Source organism: Rattus rattus, chromosome 4, assembly GCF_011064425.1.
Source record: "Rattus rattus isolate New Zealand chromosome 4, Rrattus_CSIRO_v1, whole genome shotgun sequence".
In the NCBI taxonomy this organism is placed as follows: Eukaryota; Metazoa; Chordata; class Mammalia; order Rodentia; family Muridae; genus Rattus; species Rattus rattus.
In genome coordinates this window covers 5,722,728-5,737,469 of record NC_046157.1, presented here as the reverse complement: position 1 = coordinate 5,737,469, position 14,742 = coordinate 5,722,728, and positions in this window count along the sequence as shown.

Here is a 14,742-nt window from a genome sequence, read left to right as displayed (position 1 = left end):
AATCAACCAGACTTTGTACTTAGCATTACAACACATAGCAAAAGACCAATCCTCAACAATTACTCATTATTGTCCACACAGAAAAGACCTTTCTTTTATAACAATAAACAACAAACAGTAGGAACAATTATAAAATAATTATGAAAATTATTATGTGAGAGCTACATTCAAAAATCCAGTCTGCTTATATTTGGAAACTCAGAAGAAAGTGTTCTATTATCTATCTTATCCTGGTGAGTTTAGAGCTCTGTATCTAAATCAATTTTTGTCCCAACTTGCATTATTAACTTAAATATATCTTCCTAGACATAAAATACCTTCCTAAATATTAAACAACTTAAGTTTCATTGTAAGACTATAATTATCTAGTCTTCAACCCAGTCAAAGACCTCAGAAAGAATAAATATGCAGAAGTGCAGGGACACCACTTCCAAAAAATTATAAAAATGACAGAGACAGGTGATTTCCTGGACAGTCCCCAATATTGTCTCTATAATACTGAAGCATCCATCTTCAGCCTCTGGCTCTGTATATCTTACAGACCTTTTGTGAAGCAGGAATTATGAAGGACTTGCTTAGCCTGTCTTGGCAGAGCTTGGGTATCAACTTCCCTGCTTCCATTTGTCCTTTCTGGACAGATTTGTCTATAGTTGAAACTTGAGCATTTTCTTTGCCCAGTGGCTAGCTTGCCGCAATTGAAGCAACTCCATATGTTTGTTGATGCTCATTGTCTTTGAAGTAGAATAGTGGTATTGTCAGGAGCAGGCCTGTTCCATAGTCAAAAAAAACTTTTAATGATGAAATAATTTTAAATGCCATATTTTGTGGATCTCTGAGGCATTTTTTAAAATATCTGGATTGTCAAACATTGTTTATTCTTAGCAATTCTCTATCTGAATAACCTTGAATACATTTTATTATAATTAACTAAACTAGAATCTAATATGACCAGGAGTTTGATTATCTGACTATGGATTTGTAGTACTTAATCATCCTAAACAGCTTGTAACAGCAACTATTAAAAAGGACTGGGCTACTTGGTCCTGCCAAGACTGAACCCCCAGTGAACGTGATTGTTGGAGGGATGGTGGTAATGGGGGAGGATTGGGAGGGGAAGCCCATATAGAAGGAGAGGGGGAGGGGTTAGGGGGATGTTGGCCTGGAAACTGGGAAGGGGAATAACAATCGAAATGTAAATAAGAAAGACTCATAAAATGTGTATCAATATACAAAGACTTTCCATTGTGCCAATTGTGTACATTGTAACAATATACAAAATTCTGTATCAATATAACAAATCATACCCACAATTGTGCATAAAAATATGATGGCATCTACCATTGTAAGATTATGGCTATAAAAATTTTTTTTTTGGTTTAAGAGTATATTCAATGGTGAGGGCATCGATCCTAAAGGAGAACCTACTGTTGCCAATAGAGGACTATAACCAACATTGTTCTCTGGTCTCCCCACACATGTACACACACATCTGTACACACAGGTGCATCTATCTCCATAAGCATGTACATATACCACACCCACATAACAATTTAAAATTTAAAAGCAACATTTTCAAAATAGAAACAAGCCGTAATATTTTACCCCATATGTAACAAAGTATTAGCCTTCCTACAACCTAGTGTGCTCTCCTAAGTGAAAAAAAAAAAGTTAAAATTGAACACTGTAATAGACAAATGGGCAAAGAATATAAAGTATTCAGAAAAACTATTCCTAATACACATGACATTGAAGATATTGAAGCTCACTGGTCAAGTAGTGAATAACAAATACTTGGAAAAGACTGATTGATTGCAACTCCCAGGAATTGACGCGCTTAAGCCTGAACCTCCCAATATGCTAATACTTACTTGTGGGACTTCTTGGGAGGCATCTACATTTAGATTTAGATAAATGTCATAAGAGAGGGACTCTCAGAATTCAGAGATAATCTGAATAATCTTAGCATTTGGGAAATGGAAGCAGCAGGATCAAGAGTTCAAGGACAGTACAAAAACAAACAAACAAAACAAATCTAATCAGTGCTAAGAAGAGTAGGAATTCTTGGCTAAGGAAAAGCCATGGGGAGCATACAGCAACAAAGTGACTATCTACAGCCTGGAGCACTCTCACTAGAACACAACCATGAAGCCTGAAGTGCTCTCACCAGAACCCAACCATGAAACCTGAAGCTCTTTCACTAGAACCCAAATATACTGCTGCCCTGAGCTTGCACTTCTGGCCTCAGAACTTCAGGGAGTTACCAGCTTTCGTTTAAGACCCATTCTATGTCATTTTATAATCCAGTCCATGTTGAGGAAGACAGAGTTTTAACCATGGAGCTGTTCATATTACTCACTTTCAAGTCTCTGTAATGGAGGTATGGTTTTTTGCTTGTTTGTTTTTGTTTTTTTGTTTATTTTACTTCCAGGCCACAGAGGGCTCAGCCCATAGCAGCCAGGGAAGCAGGTGGAAGAAGGACCTCAGACCTCAACAGCAGAAGTGAAGTGGAAACTTCTGGTTTCTTCGGAAAGTTGGTTATGTCAAACGATGTTTTGCTGGAGCACACAGGAAAGAATGTCTTGCTGAAGCAGACACAAGTGTAAACGCATGTGAAAGAATGTCTGAAGCAGGCACAAGTGAAAGCATGTTTCGCTATAGCAGACGCATGAAAGAACATGCGATGTTTAGAAGGAAGATAACTACGACCCCCACAGACAGTGGAGGTCGAGCATTTGTCCGTTTTGCTCTGCCTCACTATTTTTCACGGATAGCACCCATGTGTTGGTCTGCCTTGCATTGCATTGCTGAGTGATTTCATAGAGAGAAACTCACCAAAGAACTTTTCATGAGGCTCCTGTGGTGTCTTGCTGCTTCTTCAAACTCAGGCGCTTGGCAATCCTCAAGTTTTCTTCTGGATTGAACTGAAGCTGCTGGTTCCTGGGTGGTATCTGCTGAGTGGACTGGGCTGCAGCTGCTGATTCATGTTTGGTGTTTGCTAGTGAACTGGACTGAGAACAACGAAGATTGGAATCATGTAAGGGTCCATGATTCACCTAAGAATGATCCCCTGGACTTACATAGTGTGCAAACGCAAAGAGTTTTATTCTGCAAAAGTCCAGCATGCTGGAGTTGCCCGTTACCAAGACAGAGAGACAACCAAGTGAGCTCAAAGGCAAATGTGACTCAAGCCCTCCAGCCCACTTGTTTCTCATGGATATCCATTAGACTCACTGAGAGTCTTTAATAATACCAGCAGGGTTTGAAGGTCACCCTCTAACATTCTCATTTAACTGGCCTAGGATTAGATGTAAGTGTTTATGCTTTTAGACTTCCCATAAAGACACAAAGGATAACTTCCATATCATTCCAATTAGTTTTCCTGAGAAGAGGGTCATACACTGTATAGTACAGTACAGTACAGGCCAACTACAGACCAGTCTGGAACTTACTCTGTAGCTCAGGTTGGTCTCGATCACAGAAACCCTCCTATCTCAGCCTCCAAAGTGTTGGGATTACCAACTAGCACCACCATGCCTAACTCATGATTCTACTTATGAAGGATCCAGCCAAATCTATGGAAACAGAAAGTAGAATGTTGGGTAACAGAAGCTTGGGGAAGATGGGCATAGACATCATTGTTTGGGCAGTGCAGGGTTCCCCTTGGGAAAATGGAAGACATATGGAGATAGAAGGTATTTGGGTGCACAACAGTGTGAATATACTTATCACCATTAGCTGTATGCCTAAAATGGTTTGGGGGCATATTTTATGTTTTGTCTGTAGATTTTTACCAAAAGCATAAATTGGAGGAAAGGGAAGTTTAAGAACCCTTCCATGATTCTAATGTCACTCATGAGGAGAGTCTCTCCCACCACTGAAGTTCCTAAGTAGAAGCTTCCTACTACAATGACTACCTGAGGAAACTGACCTTACCCCTGACCTTAGAGTTACATCACAGCACAGCAAGATCTCTGTATTAAGAAGCAGAGATCTCTATTTTTAAAAGTTTTTCAGGACTGATAATATTGCTGAATGTTTAAGTACTTGCCAACTATGGTGCAAGGCTCTGGGTGTGATTTCCTGGTGCTGAAAAAGAGTTAGACTAAGAGTGGCCACCATAGGCTTACATATTTGAAGGCTTGGTTACCAGGGAATGACAGTACATGAAAAGGATTAAAAGGTGTGCCCCTGTTGGAGGATGTTAGCATTTTGTCTAAGCTCTGCCCTAGAGTTACCTGGCAACAGCCAGGAATGCCTGACTCACTATAAAAGGGGCTGCTTGACCCCTCCTCTTTCTCTTGCTCTTGCCTTCCTGCTCCTGTTCTCTCCCCTGTCCCTTCCCCCATCTCTCTCCATGTGGCTACCCTTTACTTTCTCTTTCTCTCTCTGTCAGCCTCTGTCTCTGTCTCTGTCTCTGTCTCTGTCTCTCTGTCTCTCTCTCTCTCTCTCTCTCTCTCTGTCTCCCTCTCTCTCTCTTCTCTCTCTCTCTCTCTCTCTCTCTCTCTCTCTGGCTTTCTCTGTCTCTACTACCCTTTCAACTCCCCTCCCCATGCCCTGAATAAACTCTATTCTATACTATACTGTCGTGTAGTCCCTCAAGGCCTTTCCCACACCTCACCACATACCCACTAAAACATATCCTTCTCTTTATCTTTTGGTAAACACATCAGTGTTGTTGTAATAATATACAAAATAAAGAGAAAAAGTAAGCTTGTCTTTTATCCCCACTAGGTCTGGCACCATGGCACCCCAAGATATCTGCTGGATAACTTTATTCTCAGTCCACAAAGCCTCTCACCTGCTTTGCTCCATCCCATATCACACTGCCAAAGGCCTCTCTTTGAGCCTGGCAGCCATCTCTCTACCTCTTTTGCAGGTTTCCATGCCAGAAAACACACATCCCAGCTCCGTGGTAGCCCAGACCAGCCACCCCACATTCCATTACACTTAAATCTACACATGAAAAACCACACAACACAATAACCTTGGGTCCAATTGATAAGATATAATTGCCCACCTAAACATACAAAGTCCAATACACATCCATCCCTTAAAAACATTCGTAACAACCTGTGAAGATACAGCGTGGAATCTTAATGTCACCTGCCATATTTTCCTGCCACGGCTTCTCTCCTTGTCCCTCCTGTCTCGTCTTCTTTCTTTTTCAGTCTCTTCCTCTTCCTTCAAACTTTTCTCCTGCCCATCCTTCCTTCTGGTCCAACGACAGGACTCCTTCTGTCTTGTACCTGCCTCACCTGTGACATCATCCCACACATCAGAGGAAGTATGTCACTGGTGGTGGGCTTTGAGGTTTCAGAAACCCACACTAGTCCCCACCCTGCAGATGAGGATGTAGCTCTCAACTCTGTCTTCCGTATCATGCCCCTGCCATGACCCAGCAATGACAACAGATTAAGCCTCTAAACTGTAAATGATCCCGAGTTCAATGCTTTCTTTTCTAAGAGTTGCTGTGGCCGTGGTGTCTCTTCACAGCAAGAGAAGAGTAAGACAGTAACCTTCATAGAGAAACAGAGAGGGTGGGAGAGACGGACCAGCAGTTTATGTGTGGTCTTGCCAATTTTACAGAGAACTCAGGTTCCATTCCCAGGCACACCTATGGTAGCTAGCAACAGTCTGTAAGTCCAGTTCCAGAAGCTCTGACATCTTCTTCTGACCACCACAGACTCCTGTACTCACTGTGCTGTACAGATATACACACAGACACATTTCATTTGTATACATTTTTATACAAGAAAAATGGGCAAGCCACCAACGGGCAAACAGGAGAAATCTAGGCTGATAAGCCTATGAAAAATACTGAGGAATCAGAGAAATGTAAGTGATAGAGCATTGGCGAGTGCTGACTGGTTTCCGTTTGAAAGCTAGCTGACACCAAGCTGGAAGGACTTAGCCATTGGTCAGCCTTGCAACACTGAAGGACTGGTGACTGTGAAAAGGATTAGAAAGTGTGGCCCTGTTGGTTTAGGTGGAAATGAGTCCTTCCTGAGCATTGCCTCTGCCTAAGTAATCCTCTCTATAGGAAATCCCCACCCAGCCCACAAGAGAACATGGAGGTCTGCAGCACCAGCTTTCTGTAGGGCTTCCCAGTAGCTAAAGACAATACAATAGCTGTCTATTACCTTTGGAGGGAGGAGACTGAAAGAAGGGCCATGGGTAAAGGAGAATAGGTGAGTACCAACAATAATATGCGAAAGACAGAAAAAGAAGAACAATTCGAAACTCCTCTGCTCGGGCAAAAGAAAGCAATCACGAGATAAGGGAAGAGAAGGCATGCCCACAGAATCTTAACAACGTACAGTGCAAGCTCACAGCTGCGGGACCCCAGACCAGTCAGAGGAAGCATGCTGTACGTACAATTGGAAGAATCAGAGTTGGCTTGAGGGTGAAGGCAATTGTGTGTATCAGTGTCTTCTGTAGTATTCTCTGCAACTCAACAGTGAGTGAATTAAGAAAGGATCCAAGTTCAAGTCCTGCACAGGGTGAGATCCAGTCATCTGCTTCCCGAAACTAGAAACGTTGAAATAGCTGTCCTTCCCAAGACAACTACAAAAGCTAGAGACAGCAAACCCTCATCTTAGTACTGAAAGTCGGTTGACGAGGAAAAGGGAATGGAAGGGGCAGAAGCAGACAAAGGTGATGGAAATCCATGAATCATGTATGAAGGGGTCATAACCCAGCCCATAGTCCTGTATAATGGACACGTATGGACAAGAATAGATTGTCTTGTTTTGTTCTTTGAGACAGGGTCCTCCACAGAGTTCTGACTGTCCTGGAACTCTCTAGGTATACCAGGTGGGCCTCGAATTCTCACAGATCTGCCTGTCTCTGCCTCCTGAGTGCTGAGATTAAAGCTGTATGACTTCCAGCAACAAGGACATTTTTTAGAAAGAGGGGCAGGAGAACAGAACAGAGAGAGGGGAACATTGCTGTGATGAGATCACCCACAGCGGGGAAGGAAACTCACAGGTCAAGCTTGTGGTTGGGTTTCAGAGGACCCTAGGCAGTTGCACCCCTGCCACTGTGTCTGAGCCACAAGAGAAAAGCCACACTGTTCAGGAGCTGCTGGAACCAAAGGGATGGGAGTGTTTGCCAGCGAGCAGAGTGGACTCTTCGCCCTGGCCTGAGTCTACACTTGGGAGTGGGTACTGACTCCTAAGTCCTACAGTACATTCTCAAGCCCTATTCCAGGTAGCCTAGTGCCCTCAGGTGTTGGGAGAAGGAAGAAAGATCCTCCCTCAGATTTGTTCCCAAAACAGTAATTCCAAACAGATGCTGGACAGCATGTGATACATGGAGCATGTGAGGGGGGAAGAGCCAGGGGGGCAAACGGATAGAAGCTGTGGACCACAGAGTCACATTCCCGAGCATCGCAGCTGCTGTGCCTATTCGATACAGGCGAAGTGATGCTGACTGTGTCCATGGCGACAAAGGCTGAATTTACATTTTAATGTAAGGATATGAAAAATTCGCAAGCAACATCAGAATTCTTTTTTTAATGAGCTAGTAGATATAGAACTGTCAATAGTGCAGCAGCCAGCAAAGAATTCAATAGAAGAGTTAACATTCAGCCAAAGGGCCCATGCAGGATACAGACTAGAGAGGCATAAAGACCCCCAAGTGCAGGATGTTAAGGTGATTGACATCTGTCACATCATTGATCCGCAGGGCTGATTCAGTTCCTGTAGGTCTGGCCTCCTGCAGCCTCTGGAGTGCATGGGTGTGACTATGGAGGCACTTGGAGGGTCCTTGCACCAAGAAAGGCACCAGATCCTTCCCCTCACCCCGGAAGGCAAGGCTGGCTCAGACCCAGAAGCTCCTCCGAGTCTCTCGGTTCTGCGAGGCGCACCTGTGCCCTCTAGTGGGAGGATTTTAACTTCTCTGAAATTCTGCTGCAGAGGGATTCTGACCCTGCTGGAGGATCTCTCTGGGTGGTCCTCAAGCAGGGATGTGGAGCCCTGGGCTCATCCGGGCAGGAGCAGACTTGCTGGAGTCCAGCTTGGGTCAGACACAGATGTGTGCTCCGCTCAGAGCTCGCTTCTGTCCTCTCCTCCGTGTTGTCCCTCTGTCTTCTTAGTCCTCTTCTTCCACACAGCCTGCTGCTCCCTCTGGCACACTCCTGGGGGTGTGCGGGGGGCACAAAATTTCTAAGCCATGCCAAGAGCAGCTTCACTTACTGGAAATCCTCTACTTCTAAGAAATGCGGAGCCCACAAAGATTTGTAAGGAAATGGAAGGCGGGCTATGGAGGGGGACTGTAGTTAGTATTTAAAATTGGTCCTAAGACTCGGATAGTTTCTGGACCAGGAGGATGGAACCAGGTCAGACTTGTGAGCCTGTGTAGATACATGCATGGGTTCCTCTCAGACTCGGGAAAACTAGTACCCAAAACCCAGTTCCAAATCATCAGTCTCCATGGGCCCCTCAAGATCCTGGAACACAAGACAAAGGGAAGGAGAAGCAAAGAAAAAGAAAAAGAAAAAGAGAAGGAAAATTACGTTCTTAAAAGTACACACCCACATACAGAGAGAGAGAGAGAGAGAGAGAGAGAGAGAGAGAGAGAGAGAGAGAGAGAGAAGAAGAGAATGTATCTTGAAACACGTATCTGAGTGAGTGGTTTACTCTCCAAGCCCCCAGCACTGCAAATAAGCCAAAGCCCCCCACAGATTACACTTCCTAGAGATTAAATTCCCCTAATTAAACAAGAGAAGGCTGGAGCTACAGTCATCTGCTGTCAAGAGCAGGGTCTGCTCTTACACAGGATCAGAGCTGATTTTAGGGGCTGAGCCACTCCAGCCTCAACCGTTCACTTTCAATATCAATGAGTTCTTTAAGCCTCATCATGGTACAGTTCTGTGGGGGCCAAAGCTTTGGCTGTTTAACTGATCTTCCACAACTGTTTCCTTCCTCCCTGTCAAGCAGACAAGAGTAGTTCTTGCCAGGGTGCTAGTGGTATACTCCTTTAATCACTGAGGAAACAGAGATTGGTGAATCTCTTTTGAGTTCCAGGTAAGCCTGATTTGCAGAATTTCAGGACAGCTACACAGAGAAACACTGTCTCAAAAAACAAACAAAAAGACATAATTCTTAAAACATGACTCAAAAACTGGAGGTTTTCTTTAGAGATAAAGGTTATACAAAGCTCTGGGTTACATGCCTTCCCCCCCACCCCCCACAAACCATAAATCAAAATTTAAAGGTATAAATGTACTTGAAGGTGTTCAATGGCTTCTTGTTCTCAGAATAGTTCTACCTTTCTTCTCTGTCCTGTTCCCCATCTAACAGCTGCCACAATGACTTTCTTGCACACACACATGCATACACAACATGCATACTTGCATGCATGCACACATGCATACACATTCACATACACACACTCATGCACACAAACACATGAGTGCACACACAAGCATATGCACAGGCATGTGCAAACACATACACACTCACACACACACACACACACACACACACACTCACACACACACACCCTACTCTCTCTGGATTGCCATTGCCCTGCTGCAGGCCATAGCTTAGGTTTTTCTCTTCCAGGAGGCTGGCCCTGCTGACCCAGCCCAGCTAGACTCTGGTCTCTGCCTGCTTCTCCTAGTTACCATTTTTTTTATTATGATCTTTAAATATCTTGATATTTATTTAATCTTATTTCTGTTTCAGAAAGTGGATGTTTTTATTATTCTTATTTTATTTAAGATGGTCTGTCACTCTGTAATCTAACCTTAAACTCTTGATCCTCCTGCCTCAGCTCCCTGAGTATTGGGAACATTGATATGACTACCACATCCAGTATTTTCTGCCTTTCAGATTCCTGTCGATATGTAAACCCATCGTTCACATCCCTTGTCTCAGTACAGCTGAGCTTTAAAATAATGTTGAATAATGATGATTATGGCAAGCATTCCTTCCTGGTAACTGATGTCTCTAGAAATAATCTGAGAGCTTCACGACTTTAACGAGAGTTGCTGTTAATGTTAGCATCAGGCACATCTGTGGACAGCTAGAAGTAACGTTACAACAATCTGGCATCTTTACGGCCAGCTCTCCGGGACTCAGCGACAGACATGTCACCTCTAAGGTGTCCTGTGTCCGTCCCTTTGCACATGTGCCACTGCATGTCCCATTGTACACATGTCATAGCCAAGATAAAAGATTCAACCTCCCTGCCGCCCTCTCTCTTTCCCTCCACCCTCTTCCTCTGTCCCCCTCCCAACAAACCTTCCATGTGAGTGAGACCTGTTGCATGGTATGACTTGTTCAGGACCACGCTGCCCCCATTTCTAACATTGATGCCGTAAGACACTGTGTTTGCAGTCCCACCGTGTAGGGATAGAGGGGCGTGGAACCCACCACCACATGGAGTGGACACCACAGTGTGGGTTACACCCACAGGCCTGACATCACCCTGACAAGCCCATCTGTTACATGGGCTCACTTACCGGTCATCAGATTGCTCCCCTCCATCCAAATACCAATGAGTTGGTAAGTGTCCCACCCTAGTCGGCACACCGGGCCCTTGGTCCCAAAAGAGAGCTGGCTACCCTCTAGTGGTTCCAGGGATGGAGTTATCCATGGTCTTTATGACTGGCTTTCTCCCTGATTCCTCATTCTAGGACGCTTTCCCTTAGGTGAGATTTTTCTCTCTTCCCTGAAATAGTTCCTTTCTCACTGCTGCAAACCCCCTCAGGCCTGGGTGAACCATTCTCCTTGTCACCAGTCTGGTGCTGGTCTGAGCTCAGCCCCCTCCCTAGCCCTGCCCAGGTCACCTTATGATGACCTGGTGATCTGGCCCATCTGTCATTTCTAGCTACTGCACTTGTCCTTGGGACGCTGGGACAGTCAAACTGCTAGCTTCTACTCACCTAACAGGTGCCTTGTCTTCACCAAACTAGCATCTGACTTAAAGGCTTCCAAACGTATCCACCGTTGCAATCAAGTCTGGCCCCCTTACTCGTTAGATAATGACTCCAAATGGCTGCTGAGCGGCACTTCTGATCCTAGCATTTCAAAGCGATCTGGACTGTTCTATCTCAGGGATTCCAGGAGTGGAAGGAGGTTCTCTATATCCAGGCATTTTCTTGGCTCCAAACCCTCTCTCTTTGCTGCTCCTGTTCTCCATCTCAACTCCTATTGGCTATGAAATCTCAATGAGAAGAAATTCCTACTACTCTCGATCCAGCTGATGACCCTCCCTCTTACCATCCCTGACCTGTGTCCTCAATAGTTCCTGTTTCCCCAGCCTCCTTAGCTGCTTCTTCTCACCAGGCTCCTCCAGAGCCTCCTTATTCAGTTTCCCCAGAACCCTCCTATCCTTTGACAGCCATAGACCTCTCTAGCCTACACCGGCACCTACTTTCATCCCACCAACCACTCACTCTCCATCTACAGCCACACACACACCCCAACTTTCTCCCCTACTGAGCCTAACCCAGCTCCAGCCCTTCCTTCAAGGGATGTGGCTGGGGTAGATGGTCTGATTAGAATACATTTCTCAAATAGAAAATAGACTTTGATCTTCTACCTACCTCTAACACCTCTACCTTTGTGGAAGAATTTCAATATATCACTCAATCTTATAGTTTGACTTTCTATGATGTCCATATGATTCTCAGTAATAATTTACTCTCTGAGGAGCCCATGCAAGTTTGGAAACAAGCTAGAATACATGCAGAAGAAGTTCATCAAACCAACACATCATACCCAATTGGTCCTGAGGTGGTGCCTGGCCAGGATCCTCAAAATAAAATTCTAATACCCCAGATAGTATTTTAGCTAGAGACCAATTCATAACTGCCTCCTGGCTGGTCTCAGTAAATTTTAAAAAGCTCCAAGAGGTCATCCAGGATAAACAAGAAAACCAGTCTTACACCAGGCCCCTGTTTTAAACGTGGTCAAAGGGACACTGGTCAAGAGCCTGACCTAACCCCCACAAGCCACCAAGGCCATACACAAAGTCACATCAGGAGGGACATTGGGCTGTTGATTGCCCTCACGCCACTCAGGACAGAGGGACATCACTCCCAGGTCACCCTCCAGATGTTCTAGGTTTGGCCATGGATGACTGAAGAGGGCTGAGCTCCCTTGACCCAACTATCATAAACATCATAGAGCCTAGGTGGTCATTATGGTATCTGGGTGGCCCATCTCCTTCCTATTGGACACTGGGGATACTTACTCAGTCCTGACAGAGTTTTTGAGACCCACCTGTCCTTCTCATTTCCCTATTGTTGGGGTAGGGAGACAGCCTTACCAAACCCACCAGACCCTACCACTTAGTTGCATTTTTAGGGATGTTCTTCTCACCCATTATTTTTTGGTAATGTTAATGTGTCCTGTTCCCTTATTAGGAAGGGACCTTTTAGCTAAAGTGGGAGCCTTTTGCTCCCCTCATTTGCTTAAATCCAAAATCTCCAGCAGTCCCTCTCCTCTTCCTTCTAGCCACCCAACCTACTTGCTCTAATATGTAATTTCCTTTGCCAGCCTCTCAGGTAGAGCCCTTCCCCCACAAAATCTGGGGAGTCCAGAACTCCTCTGTTGCTAAACACCATTCTCCTGTCCTTATCCAATTACAAGACCCTACCAAGTACATCACCCAAGCTCAATACCCTCTTTCTCTCCAGAGCCTCAGAGGACTTAAGCCTATCATATCTCTGAACTCCTAAGGGAAAAAAAAACTTCTCTGTCCTACCTCTTCCACCTTTAATGCCCCTATGCTAGCAGTTAAGAAACCTAATGGAAGCTATCGCCTAACTAGGCATTAATTCTGCAATGGTCCCTTCTCTATCCCTGCTGTGGCTTATACACTTCTTTCTACAATCCCCTCAGGACTCTCTCATTTCTTGATCCTAGATCTCAAAGATGTGTTCTTCTCCATCTCTCTAGATGCCCAGTCACAGAACATTTTTGCCTTTACCTGGACTGACCCTGACACCCACTTTCACCTGGACTGTTCTATCTCAGGGATTTCAGGACAGCCCACACCTATTTGGCTAGTCCCTGGCTTCCACTTACTTTCTCTGACTCTCCCTAAATCTAAGATTGTCCACTATGTAGATGATATTCTCTAGCCCCTCTCTAAAAATTAGCCAAGCTGACACCTCTGTTCTTCTAAATTTCCTGTCCAGTTGAGGCTACAGGGTCTCACCTTCTAAAGTCCAACTTTCCACTTCTCAGGTCACCTGTTTAGAACTTACAATTACCCCAACCCACAAGGCTACTACCTTAGATAGAAAGAATCTAATTTAGTCCCAAACAGTTCCCTCAACCAAATACTAACCATTTTCTATCTCCTTCCTGCACTGAAACCTTAGACAAACTACTACCTCATCCTTCACACACATGGAAGGGCCTCAGGCAGTCAATACCAGGTATACAGATGGCAGCTCCTTTCTACATGAAGGATCCAGAAGAGCTGGCTATGCTGTAGTGTGAGACACAGAAGTGGTTGAGGCACAGATCCTCCCTGCCCACATCACTAACCAACAGACTGAACTAATAGCTCTTGCCCGTGCCTTTCAACTGGCACAAGGACAATCCCTCAACATGTATACAGACTCCAAAAATGCTTTCCATAGCCTCCTGTCCCATACTGCTATCTGGAAGGAGCTTGGGTTACTTATGACAAAAGGAGGATCGGTAACTAATACAAACCAAATTATGGCCATGCTAAAGGCCTCCCACCTCCCCACAGCTATTGAAATTGTTCACTGCAGGTCCCACCAGACAGATGACTCTATTGTCTCTAAGGGAAACAACCAAGCCAATGAGGCAGCTAGAGCTGTGGCTCTTAGGGGTCTAGACTCGTCTCACCCACTACAAGACATTCTTACACTACAACCCCCATCCCCCCTTACACCCTGACACTTGTCAAACACTGTCCTATCTTCCACCAGCTTTCATCCTAATAGCCAAGCATTGTCTTATTTTGTTGAAACCCATCTACAGCCTACTCCTGAGGACTTACATTTCTTAAAAATCTATCGCTGCCTCTTACAAAATTGGTCAGATGGCAGACTCCAACTCCAGGCATTATAGCACCCCTTTACCTACCTACCAGGCTAGAGGTTCCCTTCCTAGAACAGACTAGCAAGTTGACTCTTTCCACATGCCCTCTATAAAACATGCCACATATCTCTTAGTCTTGGTGGACACTTCTGAGGGTGGCTGGAGGCATACCTCACCACCAACAAAAGGGTTCAGACAGTCTCTCATCAACTCCTTCCAGAAATCATCCCCTAATTTGGAGTCCAGCCTCCTTCTAGTCAGACAATGGTCCCAAACTCACCTCCCAAGTTTCTCAAACTCTATCTGAAGCCCTCGATATCCCCTGGCATTTTCATATTCCCTATCACCCCCAGTCTTTAGGAAAGGTAGAAAGAGAACTAACCATTCTTTAAAACCACTCCTGTCAAACTGTCACAGGAACTTCACCTTGATTGGGTAAAACTCCTAACCCTGGTTCTTTTTAGGTTACAAGCTCTCCCAAGCAAAAACTTACCTTTAATGTTCATATATGGTTGTCCTGTTCTAACTTCTGGTCTTTCACCCAAATGCTCCCCTCTCTCTGATCACCTATTTATCCCATTACTCTGTAACCTCTGCTCTTTTCTTTTCTTCCTCCACTCTTTCCTTTGCTGCACACTGTCTACCATGGCCACACACTGCCCCCCAGGCACTCCCTGTCAACATTGGAGACCAGGTTTTTCTCTCTCCT